The 27676-nt window shown below is 35.8% G+C and overlaps 1 protein-coding gene and 1 non-coding gene across 3 annotated transcripts in view; one reads left to right on the forward strand and one right to left on the reverse strand.

The window, feature by feature from the left end:
- Nucleotides 1-27676, forward strand: part of LOC144237442 (uncharacterized) — a 277532-nt gene that overhangs the window by 5045 nt on the left and 244811 nt on the right. The window lies entirely within an intron of this gene.
- LOC144237460 (U12 minor spliceosomal RNA) lies at nucleotides 3997-4145 on the reverse strand. The gene has a single exon (XR_013336865.1). It is a non-coding gene; the product is annotated as a U12 minor spliceosomal RNA (small nuclear RNA).

The following is a 27676-nucleotide window of genomic DNA, read 5'->3' on the forward strand; positions in this document are numbered from 1 at the left end:
TTCATGGGTTCGAGCCCCGCGTCAGGCTCTGTGCTGACCGTTAGCTCAGAGCCTGGAGCCTCTTTCAGTTTCTGTATCTCCCTCTCTCTCTGACCTGCCCCTGCTCGCGCTGTCTCTCTCTCTCTCTCTCTCAGAAATAAATAAAACATTAAAAAAAAAAAAAAAAAGACGGCTGACAGAACTGATAGGGGAATTCCAGTCCCTGACCGAAGACTCCCTTTCTGGGTTCTTCTTCTCACCCTGCTTGTTGTGTGACAAATTATTGTTTTTTTTTAATTCTTTAGATGTTTTTCATTTATTTTTGAGAGAAAGTGAGAGACAGCGTGAGCAGGGGAGGGTCAGAGAGAGAGGGAGACACAGACTCTGAAACAGGCTCCAGGCTCTGGCCTGGCTGTCAGCACAGAGCCCGACGTGGGGCTCAAACCCATGAACCATGAGATCATGACCTGAGCAGAAGTCGGACGCTTAAGCGACTGAGCCACCCAGGCGCCCCAGTGACAAATTATTACTAATGAGGAATGCAGAAGTAACAGGCTATAAATTGTTCCCTCTGCTTATGCTCGAGGCTCAGACCTTTGGAGAGTGATTTCCTCTGAGACCACCGGTGTAAAATAATCCTCCTGCCTTCCAAGATCTCCGAGTGCTGCTTGGCTGTTCTGCTGAGTGATCCAGACCAGGTTCCATAACAACCCATGGTCTAAGCTTGCTAAGTCCAAATAAATTATAGAGTTTTGGAGCACATGGGCATCCATTGCATAAATAGCATTCATATATTTGTGTATGTCAGTAGTAAAACCTAGATTAACTTAAAAGATCATCTTTTAGTGTTATCTGTTCTTATGTTTATCCAGTGGCAGGCTCTAATTCTAGTATCACCTCATCTAATTTCTGAGCAAAATTGATCCAGTCTGGGAGTATTTTAAGGAACTCTATTCATTTTACAAAGTATCTATTCCTTTTGGAAAAGAATTTCCGGAAAGTTTCTGGTCAGTGTTTCCTTTAACACTTTTAAAGACAGCATTACTTACAAAAGTGTGTACTCTTTTAAGACTCTATATCTACTGTGTAAAGTAATATCTATTTGTCTTTACAATAACACAACACAAATTCTGACTTTTGTCTAAGAACATGATACCAATTTATCAGGACAATAAATTGTCTGTGTCAGTATGATAAATCGCTGAAGACTCGTCTGCCTTCCTTGGCATGATCCCTGCTCTGTGAGGAGATGACTTTTGTACACAGCTAGCCAAGATTCAAGGGCTGTGTCTCGGCCAAGACAAAGAGCTTTCACTCTGGGTGAAATTAAAGGAGATTCCAGCTGTGGTCTCACTAATACTCCAATGACAAGTTCTCTGCTCCCAACCCTATCACCACTTACCATTTGCTTAAATGAGTAAGTGGCATTTCTGGTGAGGCTGGAAATTCGTTAGAAAAATGCAGAGTAGAAACGCTTTACAAATGCGAGTTACACCATTTGAATTAGAATTATGCTTGGTATAAGAATATCTTTTTTTTTTTAGCTTGTCACTCACTGCAAAGGCAGTTTTTAAAAAAGCTGTCAATTTGTTTTATCTTACATGTATTTAATTTTTTGATTTTCAAACAGGGGAAACATGAAACAGAAAATCTCACATGTAACCAAGCTGAAATAAGAAAGACAATTACTTTTCCCTAATGAAATGTTCTATTTCCTTGGTTTGCTGTTTCATTAATTTCCCAACTTCATTTTGTGCTGATCTAGATTTTAGTAGTTTTCCCTGAACACAACTTGAGCAAAAGATGTTTGGATTAATTCAAAAAATGATTGTGTATCTACGGTGTGAGAGGCTCTTTCTTATGAGTTGGTTAATAGTAAGAGGCAATCCATGTTTCTCCTACTATAAGACTTTCATTTTAGAGCTGCGGTGTACACAGATAAGACAGACAAAATGAATACATAAAAATTAAATATGATAGCTATGATCAAGAAAACTAAGAGATTTATGTAACAGAGAATGACTGGGTGGCATATAACCTTCAGAGAGCCCTCTCTATAGAGATAACATTTGAGCTGATAACTTATTGATGAAAAAGATGAAGCTATATGTGTGAATTTTAAGAGACGGTCAGCTACCAAAGTGAATGTCAAGGACAACAGCCCAAGAAAGGGACCACTTTGGTGTGTTCCTGGATTGGAAGGAAAGTCATTGTAATGGAAGCATAATGAATAAAGGAAAGAGTGACAGGAAATGAGGAAGGACAATATCTGGGGGTGAAATTAATCACTATATTCTAAGTATTATAAAATAAGTTCCATTGTGTTTTTAGTTGGAAGTCACTGGAGAATTCTCAGCTGAGGAGCAATGTTAAATAATATACACTTTTAAGAGATTACTTTGGTTGCTGAGTGTAGAATATATTTTGGGCCAGGGTGATAGAGTAGGAGAGAGTGAAAGCAGGCAGTCATTTAGTACAGCACTATACCTTGTATCCTGAATCCCTCTCTAGATCCCTTTGGGTCTTTCTTTCTATATTAAAAAAAAAATGACATCATCCAAACTCAACGTTCACTCACTTTTCTTCTTGGCCTTTAACTTGGGACCATAATCTGTGGGCCACTTATTTCATGGTCTTTTTTTCTGTTTACCTAAGATACGTCATGAAGTCACTTTTGTTTCCTACATTCAGGTAGCTCCTCTGACTCCCTGTGCAGAGGAGTGGACAGAACTCTCTTTCCCGTAAAGCCACCAGAGCACGTAGTAACCACACTCAGAATTGCCACCCTCATGTCCAAATGATGACAGTATTGGCAGAAGCTGCGCACTATTTCCGAGAAGTTGCTAAATATTCATAAACATATCTGTGATCCAGTAGTCTTAGATAATAGGTAGATCTATTTCATTTGTGCCTCTTTCTAGCTTAGCCATCTTAAATTCTTAAACTATAGTTGATGAGAAAACTAACTTCATGAGCATGGAGATTCCTTCAAGCAATGAAAAAGCAAAAAGGCCAAAAATTTCTTTTGATTCTCTCCCACACCCCAAGTTATTGGTCACTGGCAGCTGAGTAACATGCATGGTCTTCTATTTCATTTTCTGTCCTTACCTTATATGTGAGTCTAATTTCTGGAACATCAGATTTGTCGTCAGCTTTTAATCTTTCTGAAGTGGAGGACTTAGAGATTTGAGATGAGTCAATAATTTCTCTGGCCATTAAATGTGCTCTAAATGCAGTGGCTTATCTCATATGTGTTCCTTAATTTCGTTTCTGGCTGGGTGTTTTAGTTTCCCACTTTGGTGGAGCCATGTTGAGGGGTAACTCGCATAGAACTATTTATGAAGAAGTCTCTGGATTTAGTGAGCTAAGGGAGTTATTTCCCATTCCTGGGAGGTGTTGGGTTGGGTGATTTTCCTGGTGCCTTTCTTCCAAAATCTTATCATTGTGATTTCTGTGTTTTCAAGGGATGGGTGTTCACAACAGAAGTGATGTTGTGGTGGTTTGGACTATAAGAGCCATAAATAGGAAAAATATTGCCATGTTTTCTAACAGATGCTCTCTCTGGCTCAGAGCTTGAATCTATCAAATTATTGAAAGGAGCATTTGTAACACCATGTCTCAGGGAAGAATAGAAAAAAAAAGAAAGAAAGAAAGAAAGAAAGAAAACCCTCAGGCTATCTTTCTGAAATATTTTGTGTCTTTAGAATTAAATAATACATTTGAGTGGGTCAGTGCTAATAATGGTAGAGTTTAAAAAATGTGTTGAGGTTTGCTTGGGCCACTGTCATATCAGTCTTCTTCCTTTCTTGAGACAACTACTTTATTCTTGAGATTGAGTCCAGATCACCAAACACTCACTTTGTTTTAATTTCAGCTACAGGCAATTCAGTTCATGTCAGTCTATATGTATCAGATGTAAACTTTGCATGTTTTGTTTTGTTTTTGTTGTTTGTTTTTCCCATCTCACTCTCATTTATTACCTTCATACCAGTCTACTCTTTCAGCCTAAAAGGGTGACAGGCAGATCATGACTCCCAGTCATCCCAGAAAGTAGGTGGGTCACCTTAGGGCAAATTTTACCTATTCAAAAATTCATCTTACATTAGCAGTGAAGATTTGGGCATCTCCCCAAACAATTTTTCTCCTTACTCATAAGTTTAAATCATTAAACTTTTCAGTGTTTACTACTCAACAGCCCACATCATTTTGTTCATACCTGTTTTTTGACCAAATCTTAGTTCTAGCAAAACCTGTGTCTTCTGTGGCTGAAGATGTAGAATTCAATGCAAATACTGCCATGGGTAATTATGAATTATACTACATATTAATGAAATAGTCCTCCATTTTCCAAACTAATTAATGCAGTGGAAAGTCCTGGATACTGTTTGTGGACATGGGATCAATTTGCTTTTGTCAATCGTTACTTCTACTTCAGTCTATGTCTTATTACAAATGACCTTTAAGAAAGAAAATCTGTGTCTGTAATTTATCAAATGTAAGTTCTTGTAAAGCAATGAGCCAGAATACCTAAAATTGTGTTGTGTTAATAAATGGCTCTATAATCTCAGTGTCTTTAAGTAATAAAAGTGTCTTCCTTGCTCATACTACATGGCCATTGAAAGCAGGCAAGAGATATCTTGCTCATTATCCTCAATACAGAATCAGGCTAAATGAGAAGCCGCCATTTCTGGCATTTCCACTTTCTGAGCCAAAGTAAAAAGAACTCTGCCAAGGGGTAATTAAAATGTGCTAGCTCAAATATGACACTTTACAACTGATTGGCTAGAAGGAGTCATATGACAGGAAGGGGGGAGAGGGGGTGCTGTATGCCAATGACAGTAAATACAATTCTACATGTGTCCTAAAAGAAGAGGAACTGGAAATATTTTTATTAAATCCTTAATGATTGTCTTAGCACTCTATAGCCTTCTGTAAGACTTTTGTAGACTGCTTCATTGAGGTTCAAATACATGGTTTCTTTACAACTTTGCCTGAGGAATAAGTCCTTGAGGGAAAGCTAGGTGACAAATGCCTGCTGAGCCAAGGAAGGAGAGAGAAGAACATAGCATTCACCTTTCTGCCATGGTTTGTGATTAGTTGGAAAATACAGGCTCATGTCAGTATTCATGTCCTTCCTGACACTTGCACAAAAGCAATCCCATGACTGACTCACCCCAGCACGTTTCCAAATGCTGGTAGACACAAAGCATTTAGTGGCACTATGTCTCTGATACTTCCTGGGGGAAAACCAAGTTTATCTGCCACTTTACTGGCATCTTTGGACTTCGGCTCCTCTGTGAAATACTTCCACACAGAAAATCAAAAAACTACTATTAATCATTCACTTGCAAAGTGGATCAGATTGAAAAACCGTTTTTTGCCTTTACTTTGCTTGAGGGAATTCCTTGGTCCACTCCCAAGCATTCTGTCTACCTCTTCAGATTTCACAAAGAAATGTTAACCATAATCTCAAATTCACTGTCTATTAATTAGGCAGATACATCTACCTTCACCTGGTAACATCGAACTGCATTATAGTTCAGACTCTTACCCAAGGTATAATAAGCCTGTGCTACTTAAAATTACCAAGAACTCAGCTAAACATTTTCCTTTCTTTCTCCCTCCCTCCCTCCCACTTCCCTTCCTTTCTTTTCTCTCTCTCTCTTCTTTCTTTCTCTTTCTTTCCTTCCTTCTATTTTTCCTTCTGTTCGTTTGTTCTTTCTTTCTTTCTTTCTTTCTTTCTTTCTTTCTTTCTCTCTTTCTCTCTTTCTCTCTCTCTCTTTCTCTCTTTCTCTCTTTCTTTCTTGCTTTTTTTAGCTCCATTGAGGTATAACTTACATATAATAATAAACTACACATATTTAAAATATACATTTTGATGTGCTTTGACTTCTATAAACACCAGTGAAACCATCAACACAATCACAAAAAAATCGTATCATATCCATCACCCCCAAACGTTTTCTGGTATCCCTTTGTTACCTTTCCTCTGACTCTCCCTTTCTGTATATTCTTTCTTTTGTCTGACTTCTTTCACTCAGCATAATTATTTTGAGATTTATCCATGTCGTTATGTGTATCAGTGGTTGATTCTTTTTTCTTGCTAAGTAGTATTCAATTACATGGTTTATGCATTCACCTGTTGATGAGCATGTGGGTTGTTTCTAGTTTTTTTTTTTTTAAATATTCCTAATAAATATTCTACGGCAATTTGTATATAACCTTTGTATGAATATATGCTCTCATTTCTCTTGGGTAAATACCTATGATTGGAATGATGGTATCCTATGGTAGGTATATATTTAATTTTTTAGGAAACTACAAAACTATTTTCCAAAGTTGTTGTACCATGCCATATTCTCAAAAGCACTGAATGAGAGTTCCAAGTTTCCATACTTTATCACACAACACATGATATTATCAATCTTTTCCATTTTAATACATGTTTTCCGACATTTCCATATAGTTTTGGTTTGCATTTCCCTAATGACTAATGATGTTGAACATCTTTCCATATGCTTCTTTGCTACCCATACATCAATCTGGGTAAACTATCTGTTCAAATTCTTTGCCCATTTTTTATTTGAGCTTTTTGTTTTCTTATTATTAAGACATTTGCTCCTAAAATTGCTAGTTTTGAAATGATTACTAACTATAAACAGTACTTTGAGGAAGTACACAAAGATGCTGTGGCCCTCAACCATTTGAGAGTCATTTGTTAATCTGATGCTGCATCGTCTCCTACTGCATCAATGTGCAATTCCTGTAAGTAGGAGATTACCTTATATAAACATAATACAACCATCAAATTTAGGAAAATAACATTATATAATATTGCCATTTAATAGTCAAACCCTGGTCAAGTTTTGCCAATTTTTTCAAAATTATTGTTTCAATTTTTGCCATTGTTCATAAAGCACAAAAATCCAGTTCAGAATCACACATTGAAACTTTTTTAGTTTCCTTCAGTCTGCAACATTTCTTCACTCTTACTTAGATCTTTAGTACTTTGACACTTTGGGAGATTGCAGGTCAGTTATTTTGGAGAATGTCCTTTAATTTAGGTTTATATTTTGGTTATATATTTTTGACAGGAATATCTAGAAGGGATGGTGAATTCTTCTCACTGGATACTATTAGTTTTTTAAGACAACTTTATTGAGGTATAACTGAAAGGCAATAAACTGCTTATAGTATACAATTTGAAAAGATTTGACCTATATGTATACTGTTACTACAATCCAGATGATGAATGCATCAATATCTCCCAAAAGTAGCCTGAAGCCTTTCTCTCTCTCTACAACCCTTCTCCCCCGCCCAGACAACTGATCTGCTTTTTGTCACTGTAGATTAGTTTATCTTTTTTAGAATTTTAGTTAAATTTTATTTAAATGTACTATTTTTGCCTGGCTTCTTTCATTTGGCATAATTATTTTGAGATTCATCCATGTTGTAGCATGCATCAATATTTATTCCTTATTTTTAAGAAGTATTCTATTGCATGGTACACCACAGTTGTTGCCACTTGTTGATGGATATTTGGTTTTTTTCCAGTTTTTGACTATTACAAATAAAGCTGCTATGAACATGCATGCACATGTCTTTGTGTAGACATATGCTTTTATTTCTCTTGGGAAAATACTTGGCATGCAAGCTGGATCACATGGTAGGTGTATGTTTAATTCTTTAAGAAATTGCCAAATATTTTCCCAAAATGGTTTGTGCTTTAACCACCAGCAAAGTGGTTAAATGCTTTTACATCCATCAGCATTTAATCAGAAACCCACTTTGTCCACTTCCTCACCAGCACTTGATAAGGACAGACTTTTTATTTAGCCATTCTAAAAGCTATGCAGTGGTATATCATCGTGGTTTCAGTTTGCTTTTCCCAAATGACTAATAGTGTTTGGAGTTTTTTCATGCCCCTATTTATCATTCATATGTCATGAGCTTTTAATGGATTACTCAAAATATGCTTGTTAGCAAAATTTCAATGCTGTATTCATAATGAAAATCTGTGGCTCTGTCACAATTCCTTATCTTTTTTGAGGGAAGGTGAGGCAAGACCTCTGTGTTTTCTGTTTCTAATCATCAACATTTGGTTCTTTATTGAATAGTTGAATACCTGGTACACCCATCTCTGAGTCCTTCAAAAGTACAGATATACAAACATAGAAAGACCTGGGTGTTCCCCTTAAAGTATTTTTCTGGTTGTTACCACTTGGTTCTGTTTGTTTGTTTGCTTACTTTGGTACAGTGGCTTACTGATTGTGAGCAGACTATGGTACTCAAACATATAGAAGTAATGACATTTTCCATGTTGGCTTTCCATTTGTTGGCACTCTTTCTCAACTAGCAGAGTTTTTGTTTCATTTTGTTTTGTTTTTTGTTGTTTTGCATCATATTGTTTTGTTTTTTAGTTAGAAACTTTTAATTTCCTCAGAGGTACTAAATTTCATGCTAGGTACAAGGAAGTATTCTAGGAATAAAATAATTAATGTCCTATGTACTTTGGGATAAAAATAATAACATCTTATGTACAAACAATCCCATTTTCTCTTTCTCCTTTACACATTAGCTCAATTCAATCCCAATTATCCCTTGGAGTTAGAAGTCATGTGACTGAGTTCTAACCAACTGAACAGGAATATACATAACATGTGTCACCTCCAGATCTGGCTCATTAAAACCCATCCCACAGGATCCTCAATATTCTTTCACCTTCTTTTGACAAGTGTTGAAGATGACAGATCAACAAGATGGAATGACACTGGGTACCATAATCGCATTTGGAAAACAATACATGGACCAGGAACATTAGTTTGATAGATGATGTGAATAATTTCCATTGTTTTAAGCCACTGAAACTTAGAAATTTGCCTGTTACAGCAACTAGCATCACTCTTACTAATAAAGAAGTCACTAGGTCCGAAGGATAGGTCAATAATAAGATGTCTACATTTTTCTACTGACATTTCTTCCTCCTTGTTTGGACTTCAGACTTCTAGCCCTTGATGGAATACTGAAGCCCACTGAGACAACAGTGCTTGGAGTTTAATTGAAAGGCATAACTACTATGCAACAGTCCTTTTAATCAAGATGTTAAAAGGAAACTTTATTAAACTGTGATTGAATATATAAAATTAAGATGTAATGCATTTTAAATATATTAGCTCAAATTATAAAATATTAAATTAAGATTTAATATATTAAATTAAACACAGATTAAACTAGATTGAAAAAAATACTTCAAAAAATCTTAAATACACCAGAGGAATTATTAACCATTTTATTTAAAAGTGAAAGTCTAGCAAGTACTAGAGCCCTAAAAGGGGGACTAGCAAGGGGAACCTAGCCGCACTGAGTATACGGTACTTGCTCCATTAACTAAATGAGATTATCAAAGACTGATGCAGAAATTTGGTTTTAGATTAAAAAGTAGGAGAATAAGAACATGTTGAATCTACCAGATCCCATGAATTCTCAGTGGTGGTGCCAACCCTGATGGTGAACACATGGCTTATCTATTTAGAGCTGTTATCTTTTCCCATGTACAACATAAAAGCTTCTTGAAATGATTTTGTTGTTTGTGCTTTTATATTTTCATGAGACAGGCTAGATCTTTATAGATACTGATCCTTAGATCTAGCAGACTTTTCACAGGGAAAGAAAAATAGAGCAAAGTATCTTAAACCAAAAAAAGTGTCAAATGAAAAAAAAAAAAAGAAAGAACCTGACTCTGTTTTTCATGTTTAATCCTGAAAATGAATTCAAACATACCTTTGTATTGAACTTAGTAAGCGCCAGTACAAAATCCTTTTTAAATAAATGTTGTTTCATCCAATTTTTACAATGATTCTATAAGAAAAGTATTTTTCCAATTGTACACATGGGGAAATTACAAATAGGACAAATAAGACATTTTCCAGGGATGAAACGGTTAGAAACCAATGTAACTAGACTCAAAATTTTATCTACTTTTCCCCAAATCCCATGTTCTGGATGATGGCAGGATGATACCATTAAGGAAGTCAAGCAGTTTCCCAGACAAGTCACTGTGCTTAGTCACAAGGAATTAAACTAAAGTACAGATGTTAATAATAATAATAATAATAACAAGAAGTTTATTAGGCACTTAATGATGTGAGACACAATGATAAATACTTTGTTTATAATAATGCATTTGATCATCTGAACAACTTGTGAAATAAGCACTATCAATACTTCCATTTCAGAGATCAGAAGCCTGAGATTTAGAACTTAAGAAATGTGCCAGGCCATAAGTCTTGAAGACACAAAGCTGGGTTCAAACTCAAAGTTGCTTCTTCTCCCACTTCTCCTGGTGAAGCACTCTCAATTGATGCACCTGGCTTATGTGGATGGGCTGAGATGAGAGAAGGAGAACTGTAGAGCTCCTTGGTTTCTATTCTAAACCTGCTCAGCTGGCTTTTTCCTGAGTCTTAGAATCTACAAGTAAAAATAGACTGATGTCCATATGGGATCATTATCAAGTTGACATGAAATTCTTAAGTTGAAAAAAGCAATGGAAATACATCTGGGTGGTATGATAAGTGCCAGACAGGTGACTAAAGTCTGTTTTTATTTAATTTCTTCACTTACTTCAGTTCAGTCTTCAATCCACTGTAATCTGACTTCAGTCTTTCACCTCACCCACACTTACTAGTGACAATTCATTATTAAATCTCAATGGCTCCTTTGTAGACCTTTCTGCTTCACCCAGTCAACCACTTTCATCTTCTTAATATTCTTTCCTGAATATTGGCTTCTGAAATAATTTTTCTGGTTTTCTTCCCCTTCTCTGTTCCATTTAACACATTTCATCCTTTTTATTTCTATCTCAACCTAGTCACTTGATTTCAAATGCTCCTGCATTTGATGCAGATGCTTCTGCATTTCATTATATCCCTGAGCAATTCGATCTCCTACCACTGGTGCTGTCTGTACTAATGACAGCACGTTTCTTTTCTGGTGTGTCTTATTTCAGTCAAAGGTATAATCTTCTAGACACTCTTTATTGGGTGATCTCATCCGTGTTCGTTTCCAAGCAATATTCAGTTAATATCTCTATCCTGACCTCCAGAGCTGGATTTCCAGATTCTTCTATCTCAATAAATCTGGGCACCAAATATAGATATCAAACACAGCGTACTCCAAAATGATCTCATCCCAGCTATGCAGCGGTTAAGAACATGCCCTCTGCAGAGAAAGACAAATATCATATGATTTCACTCATATGTAGAATTTCAGAAACACAACAGGAACATAAGGGAAGGGAAGGAAAAATAAGATAAAAACAGAGGGAGGTAAACCGTAAGAGACTCTTAAATACAGTGAACAGACTGCGGAGTTGCTAGAGGGAAGGTGCATGGGGGAATGAGCTAAATGGGTGATGGGTATTAAGGAGGGTACTTGGAATGAGTACTAGGTGTTATATGTAAGTGTTGAATCACTTGGTTTTACTCCTGAAACCAATGGCACACTATATTTAAATAACTTGAATTAAACAAAAAATAAATTTAATAATAATAATAATAAAGAAGATGCTCCCTGGAGCCCAATTTTTTTCACCTACTAGCTGTAGCCTTGGGCAAGATATTGAATGTCTCTCTGTCTCAGCATGACTCTATAAAGTAGGGATGATTACAGTACCTTCCCCATACTGTGACATGACGAGTCCTAGTCTGGCTGGGTCTTTTTTTGTTGTTTAGTTTCTCTGAATCTACTGATGCCCACTCATGTCCTATGTCAGCTGCCTCTGAATGTTTATTGCTGTGGATCAGAGTGGACATACCCATAGTCAAAAGCTCCCAATATCTATGTTTACCTTATCAACCACCAACTTTAAGTGTGAAGATGAATCATTCAAATTTCTCTGGCCCCAGTAAGTGCTTTTCCTAATTTGTTAGGAAATATACTCATATTTCAATATACTCATAAAATGTTAGCACTTAAAGAAGGTTATTTATTTATTTTTTTTGGTGCACATGAGGCAAAATGTCCACTGTTGCTGCCTGTTACATGAGAATGGCCTCACATTGTGCTTTAATGGATCTGTGAAAGAATATAGCCTCTAGATCGTAAAAAACATTCTTCCTACTTTCCTGAAAAAGACCAGGTCCAAACAAGTTCAAAGCTAAGTGCTAAACATACGTATCCACATGTGCATCGTTTCCTCTCTCAGGGTGAGTCAGTGAGTCATTGAGTTTATACTACTTTCTGTACAGAACTAGCAAACTTGCCACCCACCCAAATGTGCAATTTAATAATCATTTACACTTGATAAACTGAGTCTGTATTTCTACTGTTCACGCACTGTTTTTATAATACTTCCTTATTCATTCAATATCTTTCTGTTTATACTTCAAAATTTGTTCTAATAATTCCACTTTAATAGTGTCTTTCATTATACACTTAGAAGAATTATAGCAGTTTGCAAACACTACTGCTACTATTACTACTACTAATATACTTAAAAGTAATATGTCCTGTGTGCCTCATATAAATCAAATCCATAAAACAAGTTTATTAGGTAATATCTGTGTTACAGGTAAGGAACTAGACATTCAGTGAGACTGAGTAACCTCTGCAAGGCACATAGTTAATATGTACAAAACCAAAATTTTGCCTAATCTTTTTCCCATTATCTGACATGTCCTCTCCACTACCACACTTCACACATGATCTAATGAATATTTCCATCCTTGTCCACTTACCTATGTATTATGTAGCCTGAAGAACAAGCATAATTTTACTTCTATTTTTCCAATGCAATATGTATTGTATAAAAAGAGTTTCAAAGTATTTTCTGAATGAATGAGTCAAACAAATAGTAACCAAACCACACGTCTGTACTAAACGTGTATCGACACTAAAGAGTTAATGACATAGGGGAAAAAAATAGAAAACATGGTCTCAATTTCAAGTAGCTTACAATCTTCCCATTTAGAAGCAATATGTGATGGCGTAAAGACATAAGAACAGGCTTTTAGTACATTCAAATTTGTAATTCTGACTTTGCCAATACCAGGATTGGGAAAGTCATAAAATTTCTGTTACATGGCTTCACAGCTTCTCAAAAGCCAAAAGGTTACTTTATGTAAGCAGAAAGCTAACTTTCCACCATAACAATCTGTCACTATCCTCTAAGTCAATCTTTGGTAGCACAGTTCATATGTGTAAGTCATTGGTCTTTAGGAAAAAAAATGGTTTAAAAGATTTGCATATTGCAACAGATTCCACTTTAGAAAGCACAGTTTTATGAATCAGTTAAAATTTTGTTCGAGTTTTTATTTAAATTCCAGTTAGTTAACATACAGTGTAATATTAGTTTCAGGTATAGAATTTAGTGATTCATCACTTACATACATACAGCACTCAGGGCTTATAAATTTTTGAATGAGTATGAATAGTAGAAGAGTTGAACTAAGCATTTTACTTTTGTTATTTTACTTCATCTCTGGGCTTCAAATCCCTCACCCATATAGTGGATATTCTATGACGGTATAAAAAAGTCCTAACCAGGAATGGACGCATAGGATATGAGGCAAATGCCACTTTCCTTTCCTTTATGCCTCTAATAATTTCTCTTGAGATCTCCAGGCATTCAATGTCTTGTCCATCAAATCCCAAATACATACAGAAATAATCTTCGAAACATATTTAGCAATTAATAGAGTGCCAGACTGACCATTCAAAAAAAAAGGTTTTGTGTCATCATCAGGAAGCTCTAAACAACTGGCAGAGCCTAGGCAAATGTTCTGGCAGAAACCCCAATTTTAAATTTTAATATTACCCATGGTTTTGACCCTTTCTTTAACATCAGCTTTTAACATATTTATTTTCTTTAAGCTTTTTTTCAATTATAAATAAAATGGGAAAAATGCTTCTTCAAGACAACCATGATACTATAGTCAAACATATATCGAGTGCTTATATTTATCATGTACTTAAGTTATATAAGACACCATAAAAATGACCACTAGCAGATATCGGAACAAGTGACAGAAAGAACCTTAAAACCTATAGCTTGATTCCAATATAGTAAAATAAGAAATATTAGCATCTACAAATCAAGGTAGAGATAGAATTTATGAAATATGCAATTTTATGACAATGATTTCCAATAAATTTTAAGTGCAGATTACTCAAGTTTTGACCAACAGCTCCAAGACTGAAATATTAATTAAGTTGTTAAGAGAACAGTTTTTTACCAACAGTATTGTCAAGAAGGGTCTTAGACATAGTGGAACATAATCTTCTTGATTGGAGATTGTATAGGCATTGTCCCTTAGCTTTTAGTGTCATCCCACAAAATATTGTTTCACAAGTATTTAGAACAATTTATCCAGGATATTTTTGTCCTATTTCTCCATCAAATGATGTTAGAACTGAGAGTATTGTTAAACAAGTTATCGAAAGACCGTTCTTGGTTATGACACAAAAGCATTTCATTCACGTTTCTTGAATAGATAGGAGAAATTAGTCACTAGTTGATCATAACCGGGCAGAAAAGTGCTAAGTATACAAAAACCATGTAAGAGCAGAGGAAAAAAACCTTATTAATGAAATGTCACAAAATATCACTAGTCCTAACTTCCCAATGCCTACTGAGCTAAGTATAGACTTTTAAATAAATCACTCCTTTTATGCACATATTTTTAAAAATACCAAAAATCTTAAAGATCAAATATGCTAAATATAAGAATTAATAATTATTGAGAAAGTAACTTTAAAATCTAAAAGCTCCTTACTTGAAGATTACAATGTACAAAATATCTAAATTCAGCCAAATTAATTATTATGAAACAGCTTTAAGCTTTAATTTTAATTCTTGGATTTACTGAACTCAAGAAAGTATTTAGCAACCTGTTTATGTGTTATGTATATTGTAATTAAAGCTTTAAATGTATTCATAAGCACATTTATAAAAATTATAGTGGCATGTGTTCAGAATTTTTATGTTTTTAACCTTGCAATTGCAAGAAAAGTTTTTTTAAAAGCTGTAGAAAGTACCATGTCCTTATATCTTCATTTTATTCTTCATTCCCTTGTGAGTACATAAGTAAGGATACCTTAGTTGGTGATACTGGGATTTTGTTTTATTACACAAGCTTCTGATAGGTGAGACTGTCCTTATTCCTTAGGTATAGGTGTCTTGCTCTTTAACTGATCTTTTACAATTCTGAGATTGCCATTACAATGAAATAAAAGGGTGGGAATTGTGTGTGAAACTATCCAGGTCTAGTAACCAACATCATTTTCTTATGTTTGCCCAGACACAATAAGGGGGAAACAAATTATTAGATACCCTTACTTGTGATTTCTCTCACTAACATTTTTGTGTATAAGTCCTCTGAAGTGGAATAAAATAAGTAGTCCTCTAGCTATAAAATTAAAATGAAATGTTACTGATTTATGAAAATTATTTTGAGATCTACCTCAACAATATTATTTTCATTTTAATGTATATTTGTGAACTAAAATATATTGAGAATAATAATATCTCCCTTGAGGATCTCTCTGCATCTACTTTTCATCATTATTTTCTTATATATATATATCTAGATATATATATATGTATATATATATATACNAGCTATATCTCTTCTTATACCATGTAAATATACATGTATTTGTATATTAACATTACAGTTCACTAGTTGTGCACTTAGCTACAATAGTTTTGTTTAAAACAACATAAAATCATATATTCAGAAGTTAGGCCTGGAGTTCCATAGCTTAAGGTACAACTGATATTGTAGAAATCCAACTTTTTATTTGGTTTTAATAGGAGAGCTAGTTTATGGTTGACAGTACAGGATTTGCTTAGCAACAGAACTTGCTTCCATTTTATTTTTAAAGGTCTATTCTATTTTAAACATTATATATGTTTTGGCTGAATAAAAAGTTGTCACAGATCTATGACTTCAGATTGTAACAGTGCTTGCAAAAGTCGGCTGTCTGAGCTCAGACTGCTATATCAGATAGTGTAGATGTCATTAAAATAGTTTCTTTGTGTTATATTCAGATGAAAATCTTATTACTATCTGAATATAAGAACTGTAGTCTTTAGGGAAAGTCAAGAGAGTTTTCAGGAAGAGAGCCTCATGAAATTCAGGTTTGGCTCAGGTGGTAACTGAGGTTACCTTTAATGGGTAGACCAAACAATGAGTTATTAATTCAAAAATCAGACATCAATGGCCTGAAAAAGTGATGTTTACCAAGAAATCCTCACAGACAGGCTGGCATCAGTAGAAGCTCAATAAATGTTTGTTGAATAAATAGGCAAATAAATACTCAAGGTCAGATCGGGAAATGTTTGACTTATACAGGGTGTTTGTCCCTGCTCTCTTCATACTGTCACTGTTGGGAAAACCCAGTACCCAGAGATGGAGGGTGCAGCAAGGAGGAGGGAGACCATAGACTTGCAAAGATCCTGACTGAAAAAGCATAAGTGCTAAAAATTACTAGAGATTTTTATGTGCATCTTTAGTATATAACACTGGATTTGTTTTTGTTTGTTTGTTCTTGTTTTTGTAAAACCAAAAGGAAGTTGTTCAAAATTTCTCAATTGAATTCTGTGCAGCAAAAAACAAAGTGATTGTGGAAGTCTGCTGCAAAGTAGAGGATTGTAGGACATTGCTGACTGTTTTTTGCCCCCTGGGGATTTAGATATTTATTACTGAAACCAGGAAAAGAAAGAAAGAAAGAGAGAAAGGGAGAAAGAAAGGAAGAAAAAAAGAGGGAAGGAGAGAGAGGGAGGAAAGAGAGGGAAGGAGGATAAGGAAGGATGGAAGAAGGGAAGATGACAGAAAGAAAGAAAAGAAAGAAAGAAAGAAAGAAAGAAAGAAAGAAAGAAGGGGGGGAAAGGAAGGAAAGGAGGAAAAAGGAAAAAAAATAGAGACATCTTACATAACTTTGAATAACAAGCTTAAAGGCAGACAGAAATAGAATTAAAATGAAAAATAATTGCATCTTTTAAAATAATAAATTTTCTCACTGTTGGGAATTTGGTGTGGAGTTGAATGATGAATAAAACAATAGGTTAGAAAGTGAGTTTGAAGGAAAGTGAAAATGGAAAGAATGAGAAATATTTGTTAGCATATAAATTCAGTGCACCAAGTTTATGCAAATACAGAAAAAATGTACTTCCAGTTGAGTCTTCTTTTTTAGGTTCAAAACTTCACACTTGTTAAGGGATGAAAAAGTGCATATTGTGATTATTGAAGCTGAAAAACAAAGTCACATAAAAATAGTTCTCAAACACTGTGAAACAACGCTATGCAAGAGTTCGAAACACCACGTTAAAGAGAGGAATGTATCCAGTTAAAACTGGAGGGGGAACTGAGGCAAGAAGATAATTACTCAAATTGGAGTCTATCTAGAATACGAGACTGGAACAGGAGCCATGTGGAGCACATCACATGGTGTTTGGAGAAAACAGACACAAGGCTTTGTGTGGGCCCATGGAATAACACACACGTGCACAAGGGCTAGGGAAAGCCAACACTGTGTAATTCCAACAAGGAGGTCATTCTGCAGTCTACTACATTTTGACTCAGAAACTAAATGATAGACTATTACGGCCTCAAACACTGCTCAGTAACTAAAAGAACGTCATCCGATAGTGACTGGTACTCCTAAAACAAAGTGAGTAGACCCTTTTTGAGAGATCAGATTTTCTTACTGACTATCAAGCCAAACTGATTTCTCTTTGAACAATCGGGCATACCATATAAGGTTAAATAAAGGGTTAAAAAATGTTCTCAAAAGAGTAGATTCTTTTTTCTATTTTGTGTTATTAGATACTTCAGTAAAAATGAGATGTGTTATAAAGTAAGGGTTACATGTATTTTTCAAAACGTCAACATGTTCAGCAATTTTATGAAGTTCGGCAAAAACTTTTTAATTCATCTTCAGTTTACCAAGAGATGCTGTGATGCATGTGGTCCACTTCTAATGGTCTCATTATAAAATCAATCTATTAAGTATCTTTAATGTAAGACGGCGGGGGTGGGGGGAAGCTAGGGGTTTTATGGTCAGGCACCCTGGGCTTGCATTTGAGCTTTGCCAATTGCAGGCATGAAGTTGAATTTCTTTGACCTTCGGTTCCTCCATCAGGAGTATTGAAATTATAGTACTGAGCCCATATAATTGTTTTGAAAATGAGTTAGCTTGTGGTAGGTGCTACATTCACATGAATGCTGTATGGTGTACTCAGTCAACAAATTATTATTGGCCAGCTCTGGGCTAGCTGCTAGGAACAAACAAATGAAAATACCTAACTTCCTTGTCCTTGAGAAGCTCACTCTCTAGTGAGAAAACAAACAGACTGGCAGTTGTGACACAGCTTAATAACTACACTAACACAGCCCACTACCTAGCACTTAGGAGGGCGTGTATTCTATAGGAAAAGAAAATTCCCAAAAACGTTGTCTCGTCATAGAATATTCTGCTTTTCCAACTTTCTCATCTAAAACATTGCAGTGATCACAGTGGCAGTGAGACTATAAATGTCAAGCAGGCTAAAGCAAATCCCAGCTCCTCTGGAGGTATGAGGACATGGAAAGTCTCCATTCCCAAGAAGCTGTGAGATCATGTCTGATTTAAGTCCCAATCCTAAACAAAGAGGGACTCATGCTGGGTTTCATGTGTAGAATTTCATGTCCAATCCCTGTAACGAGGTGATAAGGCCTGTGTCGCAGTTAGTCAGTAGCAGGCGATGCAATTAACAGGATTGCACTAACCTGGAGATGCGCCAAGCTGGCAAAAGAAGGATTAGAAAGTAAATGAAGTGAACAACCATGAACCAGCAAATAGGGCTTAATGGACAGTACAAGTCAGTGAGGCAAAAATGGGCCAATTTGCTCTCATTGATTTTCACTGCCCATTGAGCCGCATTCTTCTTTTGCTTTCTAATGCATTTATCTTGGCCTAGGCAAGTTCTCTGGCTGTCATCCTGGGGACAGTTCCATTGACCGCGACAACTCCATGACTGGACCAAAGTACAATTTGACCTACAGAGCCCTCTCTCACGCATCCTGATGGGATGTTCTGGTGGCTAGGAGAGTCAGAGAAAGAAATTCCAATAGGTCTCATACCCAGAAAGTCATTGAGGAGACTTTTATCAGAAGGATGGAAGTAAATATTGCAAAGTTTCATTCAACTTGTGTGTTCCACCTTATTTTTAAATTATTCATCAAGGCAAAGGACAACACTCTACACTGCCATTCTCCACTAGTTTTAATTCATCTCCAGTGGACATGCCAAATGACTCTGCTCTCCAGAAAAAGAAAACCTGATGACCATTTGTTGTTCACTAGTTAGTCTGAGAGGAAAGCCACGCAGCCACTTAAACTGTAAGAATAGGAAAACTGAGTCAGCTAGGCTAGGATACCAAACAGTGTTTGCGTCTGGAATAAGCCCTTCCTCTCTGCATCTTTTCTACCTTTTCTCACCTCTTATTTCCTGGCTTTTTTGCCTCTGTCTCTCTGTCTCTGTCTCTGTCTCTCTGTCTCTCTCTCTGGCTGTCTCTCTGACTCTCTCTCTCTGTCTCTCTCTGTCTCTCTCTCTCTGTCTCTGTCTCTCGCTGTCTCTCTCTCTTTCTATATATATATATACATATATATATGATTTTTTTCTTGTTTGGCTATATCTGCCCTCTGTCTTCTTTTTCCTACCTTTTAGATGATTTCTTTTTTCTTATTTTCCCTGCCTCCCTCCCCACCAAAGATAAATACGCTGCCTATTACACCAAAAGCCAGTCAGGAAAATTCACATTTGTCCACTGGATTATCCAACAAATTGTGTTCCAGTTAATTGCTCCCTAGCCCTACCATTTATGCATAATTTTAGAATGAAGTGGCAACTGAGATTTTGAAATTCCATCAGTTGCTTTTAGGGAAAGATCTGTATCCAGTTTCATGTGAAACTGCGTATCTTGCCATGATCCTGAGCCCAACTTCATATCATTAAAAGAAACTCAGACTTGCAGAAAATGTTTATCTATCCATGAGAGAAAGATTTTATTGAGTTAGGAAGTAATAGACAATGTGCATAGAGAATTACATTTGGTATTTACCACAGTATGAATCTCTTTATGAAAGGGGCCACACTGATCTGCTCAGCATTTCACAGTCTATGGTTACAAAGAGCAGAAGGAATCTATTTGGTCCCCAGTGCTACACAAGGAAGACTCTGAGATTTCCCTAGCTGTGCTGGAAGCTTAGACCCTACTTAGCTCAGGAGGACTAATGAGATTCCAACCTGACAAGGAAGGGCTGCAGGCCTGAAGAAGACTTTTTTTTTCCCCAAGCTAATTAACAGGTATTTTCCATGAGTCCCGTAAAATAATAATTTATTTCTCTAGTTGCCATTGTAAACAATGCTTCATTCAGTTATTTGGTAGTAGGGCACACACACCAAGAAATGATCAGGGATAGCCAGTGAGTCCACTCACATGGCCACAAATATATGATTCCTTTCGTTGTTGTTGTTGTTGTTTTGTTTTAAACTGTTAATAAACTTGAAAGAAAAAGAGAGGGTTAGAGGTAAATCTCAGATGTCATAGGTCATATTGCTTTTGGTTATTAGTTCTCTCCTCACCTAGGCCTTGCTCCCCGATGGACCATTTCCCCTTGCTTCCATCAAGTAGTTTTGCATTCCTTAGATGCACCCTGGGAATTACACAGCCAGCTGCTATAGTACTTTCCTGCTGCTGCTGCTGCTGCTGCTGCTGCTGCTGCTGCTGCAGCCAGTAGAAGAGATACTGGGGGCATTTCAAATTCCAAAAAGTGTTAACTGCAGGTGCTAAGCAGCAGAAGAAAAAACAAGTCTTGTTCTAAGTTATGCATTGCGTGACATGTGCATTTGATGTCTCTTCATATGTTTCCAAAGCAGCATGTGCGGCACATCACACTCAAACTGTCACCATCTGAAACAGAACAGCACACAGGCAAAATGTTCCAGCAAGTCTATTGCATGCCTGCGTTCCACCTGAAGCACCTGGAAATAACTAAACTTCCAAACATAGGTTGATTTTCTTTAACAGAGTAGGAAGCTTCTGTGTTGAAATGAATTTAATTTTAGATGGACTAATTTATCCTAATGCGAACCTTCTGAATATTTCGTCCTTCCTGTGGATGACTCCTAATATTCTCAATTGATCTTCATTTCTTTATTTCCTCCCTACCTCCTATCCATTCTATCAGATTATTTTTTCCTAAAATACACAGTTTTGTTTTTTTTTCCATATCACTCCTCTACCTAAAAACCAATGGTTTCCTTGATGCCAGAAATAAAGCTCAAATGACTTAGCTTGACATTTCAAGTTCTTGACCATCTGGCCTCAATTTGTCTATGGCTACTGCTTCGTCTCCTAATCATCTTGGTCTAATCACTGTTACCCCTATCACCATATTTCTGGAGCCCCAAATAAAATATACTCTGAATTTTCTGGATATTAATTTTCTTCCTTTTGCTTGAAATGACCACTTTCCTTCTCACCCTCCCCTTAACCCTCTGCCTTTATTCTGCTGACCTTCCAGATTCTACTTTCTCTGGAAGAATTTTTCTGCAACTGCATAGCTTTTACGAACAGTGGACTAAGAGGTGTGGTGCTGGAGTGGAAAATAGACAAAGTCTAGAAACCAGGAAGAAGGACAGGGTTTTAGTTCCAGCCCTAATACATAAGTATACATATGTATTATGACCTCAGTCAAGGTCATGCTATAAAATGTAAAATCATGTCTGAAAAAGTACTCTGAAAATACTGAAATATTCTTTGAATATAACATAGATCGCAATTTTTTCCTAAACAACCAGCATTTTCTGTGAACTTATGCCACACACTGTTCTGCCTAACTTGTAACAACATTATGGTTGGTATTATTCATTATAAATAATATAACAGAAAGGCTAAATGACTTGTTCAAGTTAAAACCAGGAATGAGAAGAAGAACTGGGGTTCAAACCAAGGTAACTAGTCACCAGAGCTTGCTTTCATTACACTACATTTTATTGCTTTTTATGCTACCTTGTAATCAATTATTAGCATGCATTAGTCTTATGAACTCCTTGAGGCCAATGACCACAGCTCAGCTTCCATATGACTTTCACACTTGGTATTTCCTTTGGCTAGAATGCTGCCACATGGGTCACATGGCTCACTCCCTCATCTCCTTCATCTTTGTTCAAATGACAACTTCTCAATGAGGTCTTCTCTGACTACCATATTTAGAATTTTAACCCTCCAGTCTTTCCTATCCACCTCATCCTCTTTATTTTCTCCATATCACTTCTCATTTCATGTCCTACATATTTTACATATTTTTATATTTTATTATCTTGTTCCAATAGAATGTAAGCTCCATGAAGGCAGGGATTTTTGTCTTTTTCTTTACCACTGTATCCCCCTTGCCTAGAATAGTGCCTGAAACATATTAGCTGCTCAATAAATATTTGATAATAAAACAATTTGGCTTAGCATGTGCTTAATAAAGTGGTTCAGGATTTCTAAAATAAAGACCCTTAATATTTTCATTCAGTTATGTAGAATTAGAATATAGATAGCAGCTACATTTGTGACATTCTCTTTGACTCAATCTTCGGAGGTGCAATAAATGCACTTTGAATTGGATAGGCTAAGAACTGTAGTTTATGTTCATGAAAAAAAATCTCTTTTGTTTGTTGTTTTAATTTATAAATAAACATTTACAGGAGAAAAAAAATCTTCCTAAGATAAGCTTCTATTTTCTGTAAAGATTTTGTTCATCATAAAGGCAAATTATCCATGTTGATCACAGGATAAAATCTAAATCCCTAACAAGGAGCTACAAGTCATGTAGGAAAGTGTCTCCACCTGCATGTCTACTTTCACCTCTTATCAGTCCTCATGTCCTAGGCTAAATAGTATGGTAGCTACAGCACACACCCTAGTGGCAGGTTCCCTGAGTTTGAATCTCAATCTCACCACCAACCCTAGACACATTACTTAATTTCTTTAAAGCTTCAAGTTCCCCATTAGTAAAATGGGGACAGTAACATTAACTAATTCCTAGAGTGGTAATGGAAAGAAATTAGACCTTCCACACAAAACACTTAGCAAACTGCCCAGCACAAAGTAGGTTTGGGGATGTCATTATTCATTTCAGTTTATAATCTAATTATATGCCATTCCCCAACCTCCCCATCGGAGCCTGTCTCATGCATTTATGTCTCTGAACATCAGATTCTTAAGTGTAAAACACGTTTCCCTAACTTATCCAGTTGGCAAATTCCTACATACCTTTCCAACCTCAACTCAAACACGTTTTTCTCTGAGAAATCTCCCCTGACTTTGCAATTTAGACTAAGGAATTAGCCCTCTGAAGTTCCAACTTTATATTATACATATTTTGACTTTGGCAATGTTATGCTCAATCGGTTTGCTCAAATATCTGTCTCCCTATTACATTATAAATACCTTCAGGGCAGAAAACCTAAATTTAATTTTTGTATAACCAGTGCCTATCACTGAATGAAGATGTAATGACTACATGAATTAATGACTTGAGTCTTTGTTTATTTTTAAGTGAGATTCTATCCTGGAAATATATCTGTTTGTGCCCTATTTAAGATTAAATGATTTTTAGATTTTTGGTATTAAACTCTTTCAGTATTCTTTATTTAAGAAGAAACAATCCTCGCCCCCCGTCCCCCCCATCCTGATGCTTTCTTCTATGTAAAGGAAGCTCTACTTGTGTGGCTTCCTGTCCTTCCCATTTTCTTATTCAATTCTCTTCACATGTGAATTCTTAATCAGATATAAAAGTTTGGAATGAAAACTGGTCTTGCTAGGCCAAGTCATATTTCTTGTTTTCAAGAGTAAATCTAGTCATGAAGAGAATGGGTTCCCAATTACTATGGTCAAATTGTGGACTCGGCCATGAAAAATCCTGTTCTCATGGTGAAAGTTGTTGACTCCTCAAAATTTTACCTAATTTTGAGTTTCAATATCAGGACTCTGGTTTATTTTCAGCTAGAAGCTAGATTGACCAAGGAGAGCAATATGAATAGTAAGGTTGATATTTTTGTTACCCATTTGTTTTCCTCTTTTGTCTTCTTTTTTAAATTGTTTAGAATTCTATTGCGGAACAATGAGGCTCTTTACTAAACACCTGACACTGCCAACATCCTTCATAATTTAATTATGCTTGCACTATGACATAAGTTAAAAATATCACCCAGCATCATTATCATGCCTGCAACATTGAATCCATTTGACTCAAGAAATCTTGGGTGTACAATAGTTCCTCCCTCCTTTATCTGTGGGGGGTACATTCCAAGACCCTGATGGGTGCTGGAAGTCATTAAGAGTACTGAACTCAATATATACTATGTGTTTCCCTATACGTACATACCTGTAATAAAGTTTAGATTACAAATTATGCACGGTGAAAGATGAACAACAATAGCTAATAATAAAATACAATAATTACAATAATATGCTGTAATTAATGTTATGTGAATGTGGTCTCTTTCTCTCAAAATATTTTGAGATATATTCTCAAATACTCATCTACCTACTTCTTGTGGTGACATGAGATGATAAGATGCCTGTATGATAACGTGAACTGAGGTGAATGATGTAGGCATTGTGATGTGGCATTAAGCTACTATTCACTTCCTGACTATACGTCAAAAAGTGGATCACCTGCTTATAGACCATGCTAAGCACAGGTGAAAGGAGCCATGGAAAGTGAAACTGCAGGTAAGTTGGAGACTAGTATATGGAAGAACCTACACAAGGGTAATAGTCACTATGATTGTGTGAGAAAAAAAAAAAAGAAAGTAAGGAGCCTTTTGAATCTGCTATAACCCCCAAGACAAAACATGGTGTCTTCATGACTGAAAATTACTGTGGTGATACTCAAATATTTGTAGGACAGAGAAATCATAAAAAATCAGTCATGAGTAGTACCTTACTAGAATCTGCAGATTCTCCAGGCAATCACTGGCTCATAAAGTTTATTTCCACAGATTCTAACATGCTCTTTATCTAGTGTGAATTCCATACTTATGCATGTTTCATAGATCCACTTACTCCACTTTCCATTGAAAATAAGCCTCTGATGAATAAAATGTTGTTTTTCCACTTTATTAACTGAAACATTAACATAGTAAAAGACAATCTTAAGTTGAAGTGTCGTATCAGATTGTGTCTACTCACTAATCAAACATGATTATAAATGACAGAAGTGGTTTGCATTTTCATTTTATAGCATTATAATACTATAAAACATAAGAATAAGAAATTAAACAAAGTATAGTCATTTTAAAGTATATTTACAGGGAGAGCAAGGAAAATCATTTTTCACTGATACATAATTAGTGTTCTAAGATTTCACTAAGGTATTATGCCAGGATATCAACTTTTTATTTGGCAATTTACATTTCTATACAAGTTTTCTGTATTTCGGTCATTTTGCAGTTTATTTTATCTGGAGGAGCATAAGCTAGCCATAAATGATACATTATTACTCATTTCTTTAGTCAGTTCTTCATATTCAACTAAAATATTTTTCACTCAAGCAGGCTATTAATTCAAAAATTTTCCAGATACCCATAAACATTTCATACACAAATTCTATTTTTCTTTCTTAACTCTAGAGCATGTAATACAATTGATGAAATGTTTGTAAATGTAGTACATATTGAATTACTCAGTATAGACTGGGTGATGTGTCTACGAGATACCATCCTACCTTCTGTGAAATTCCATGGTCTGAGGACCAAATACCTAGATTAACTAGATTTTATCCAAATCTTCCAAAACTTTCAAAATTTTCATTAACTCCTCCAGTTAACAGATACTGTAATAGTATCTTTATGGCAATTAGTATTCTTCTCTAGGATAGATTAATGCTTTCTGCCCTTTATGCTGTATATGTTCCAGATAATGTCATACTGAGTAAAATGTCTTGAACATCCCTCTTGCTCATGCTCTTTTTCTCATTATGTATGTTTTTATCTGCAAAATATATGTAGCATCTATTGGGCTTTAATTTTTAAGCTTCAACAAAAATGTCATTGCATTTACCTTTGTATTTATTACAGTACATTCTCAGTCAACTGTTACTAAAAGTACAGCAACAATCACATAGGTATCAGAAAGTTTGTTAGTGTTACAAGGTGTTGTATTGGAAAAGGTATGATGCAGATGGTGTAGACTAACATCTTTAAAAATGATACTAAATATTTAACTTATATATCACCTTTCTTGCCTTAAGAGACTTAGGGAAAAACTCAAAACTGAAAAAAAGTCTGTGAATTTGTAACTATAGGAAAAGGAGACACCATTGAAAGAAACAAAAGAGTCCTCATTCTTCGAAAATCTCAACAGTATTTATCCAAGGGCTTATGATGTGCCTGACACTGTATTTTAGGAAATACACATTTACATTTTTTTTCTGTCCTGCCGAAGTGTTTGATTTGGCTTACTGCTTGAAATTCCATTGAATTTAGAAATTCACCTAAGTTCACCAGAGCTTTCTATATTAATCAAGAATATTTTGATCTCAAGTGAATGAAACCCTCCTCAAACTCTCCGGGATGAATTGGAACTCATCTTTGGTTTCCACCTCTTTCTGGTGCACCTTTTCTAGGGTAATGGTTGAAAAGCTAAAAACTACACTTTCCTTTCAATTAGACATACTGAAAAGACAATGAGAAGAGGGGGGGTCCATGCAGAGCCATGTGCTATTCATGTTTATTATTTTTGTTGCTCAGCAAAGTCATGAAGACTTTGAATTCTTCTGCATCAGCATTCCGTCGTGTTACCTTGAGCCCTTAGTATTGAGTGGCAGCGATGGCAGAGTAGAGAGCAAGTACCACACTCCAGTGTGCAGGCTCTAATGTCAAAAGAAGATTCTGCAGTGAGGGGCTAATTGATTCTCATACCTGTTCCCAGATTTGTAGCTACTGTGTCTTCAACTAAGAGTTCTCCCTGCTCCACAAACTGCATGTAGTTAAGGTTATAGGTTCTGACAGGACAGTTCTGCAGTGTTCTGGAAGTCTTTTCTAGAGGCCCAATACTCTGGGATTTCCAATCATTTTGTAAGCATTTAATTCATTCTTTTAAATTTTTTTCTGCTTAAAATACTTGGTGGTTTCCATTTTCTATACTGAACATTAATCAATATATTGACTCCAGCTACACTGAGCTGTAAAGAGAATTTATTGGCTGCATAACTGAAATACCCAGGTCTAAGTGTGACTTTAGACGAGGTAGATCCAGGGTAGATCAACATAACCCAGGGCCACTATCTGCTTTACCATTTATTATCTTGACTGAATTCTCAGGTATGATGGAAAATGGTTTTGGAAGCTTAGCTTCTCATCTTCTCTGAAGTCCTATGGTAATGACCACCTGCCTCTTTAGCAACCCCAGCAAAAGCTCCAATAAATGTTATTGGCTCTGGTTTGATCAAATGACTATTATCTGGCCAAAAGAATAAAAAATGTCCTATTTATCAGATTTGTGCATTATGCCCTACCCTGGAACAGAAGTAGTAGGAATAAGCTCAAAAGAATAATCAGAGAACTGAGATTTTCCCACATAAATTTAAATGCCATTATCATAAGAAGGAAAACATACTTTGAAGCCAAACAACAAGTGTCTACTGTAGTTTTTTTAAAT

The sequence above is a fragment of the Crocuta crocuta genome, unplaced genomic scaffold (genome assembly GCF_008692635.1).
Source record: "Crocuta crocuta isolate KB4526 unplaced genomic scaffold, BGI_CrCroc_1.0 scaffold125, whole genome shotgun sequence".
NCBI lineage: Eukaryota > Metazoa > Chordata > Mammalia > Carnivora > Hyaenidae > Crocuta > Crocuta crocuta.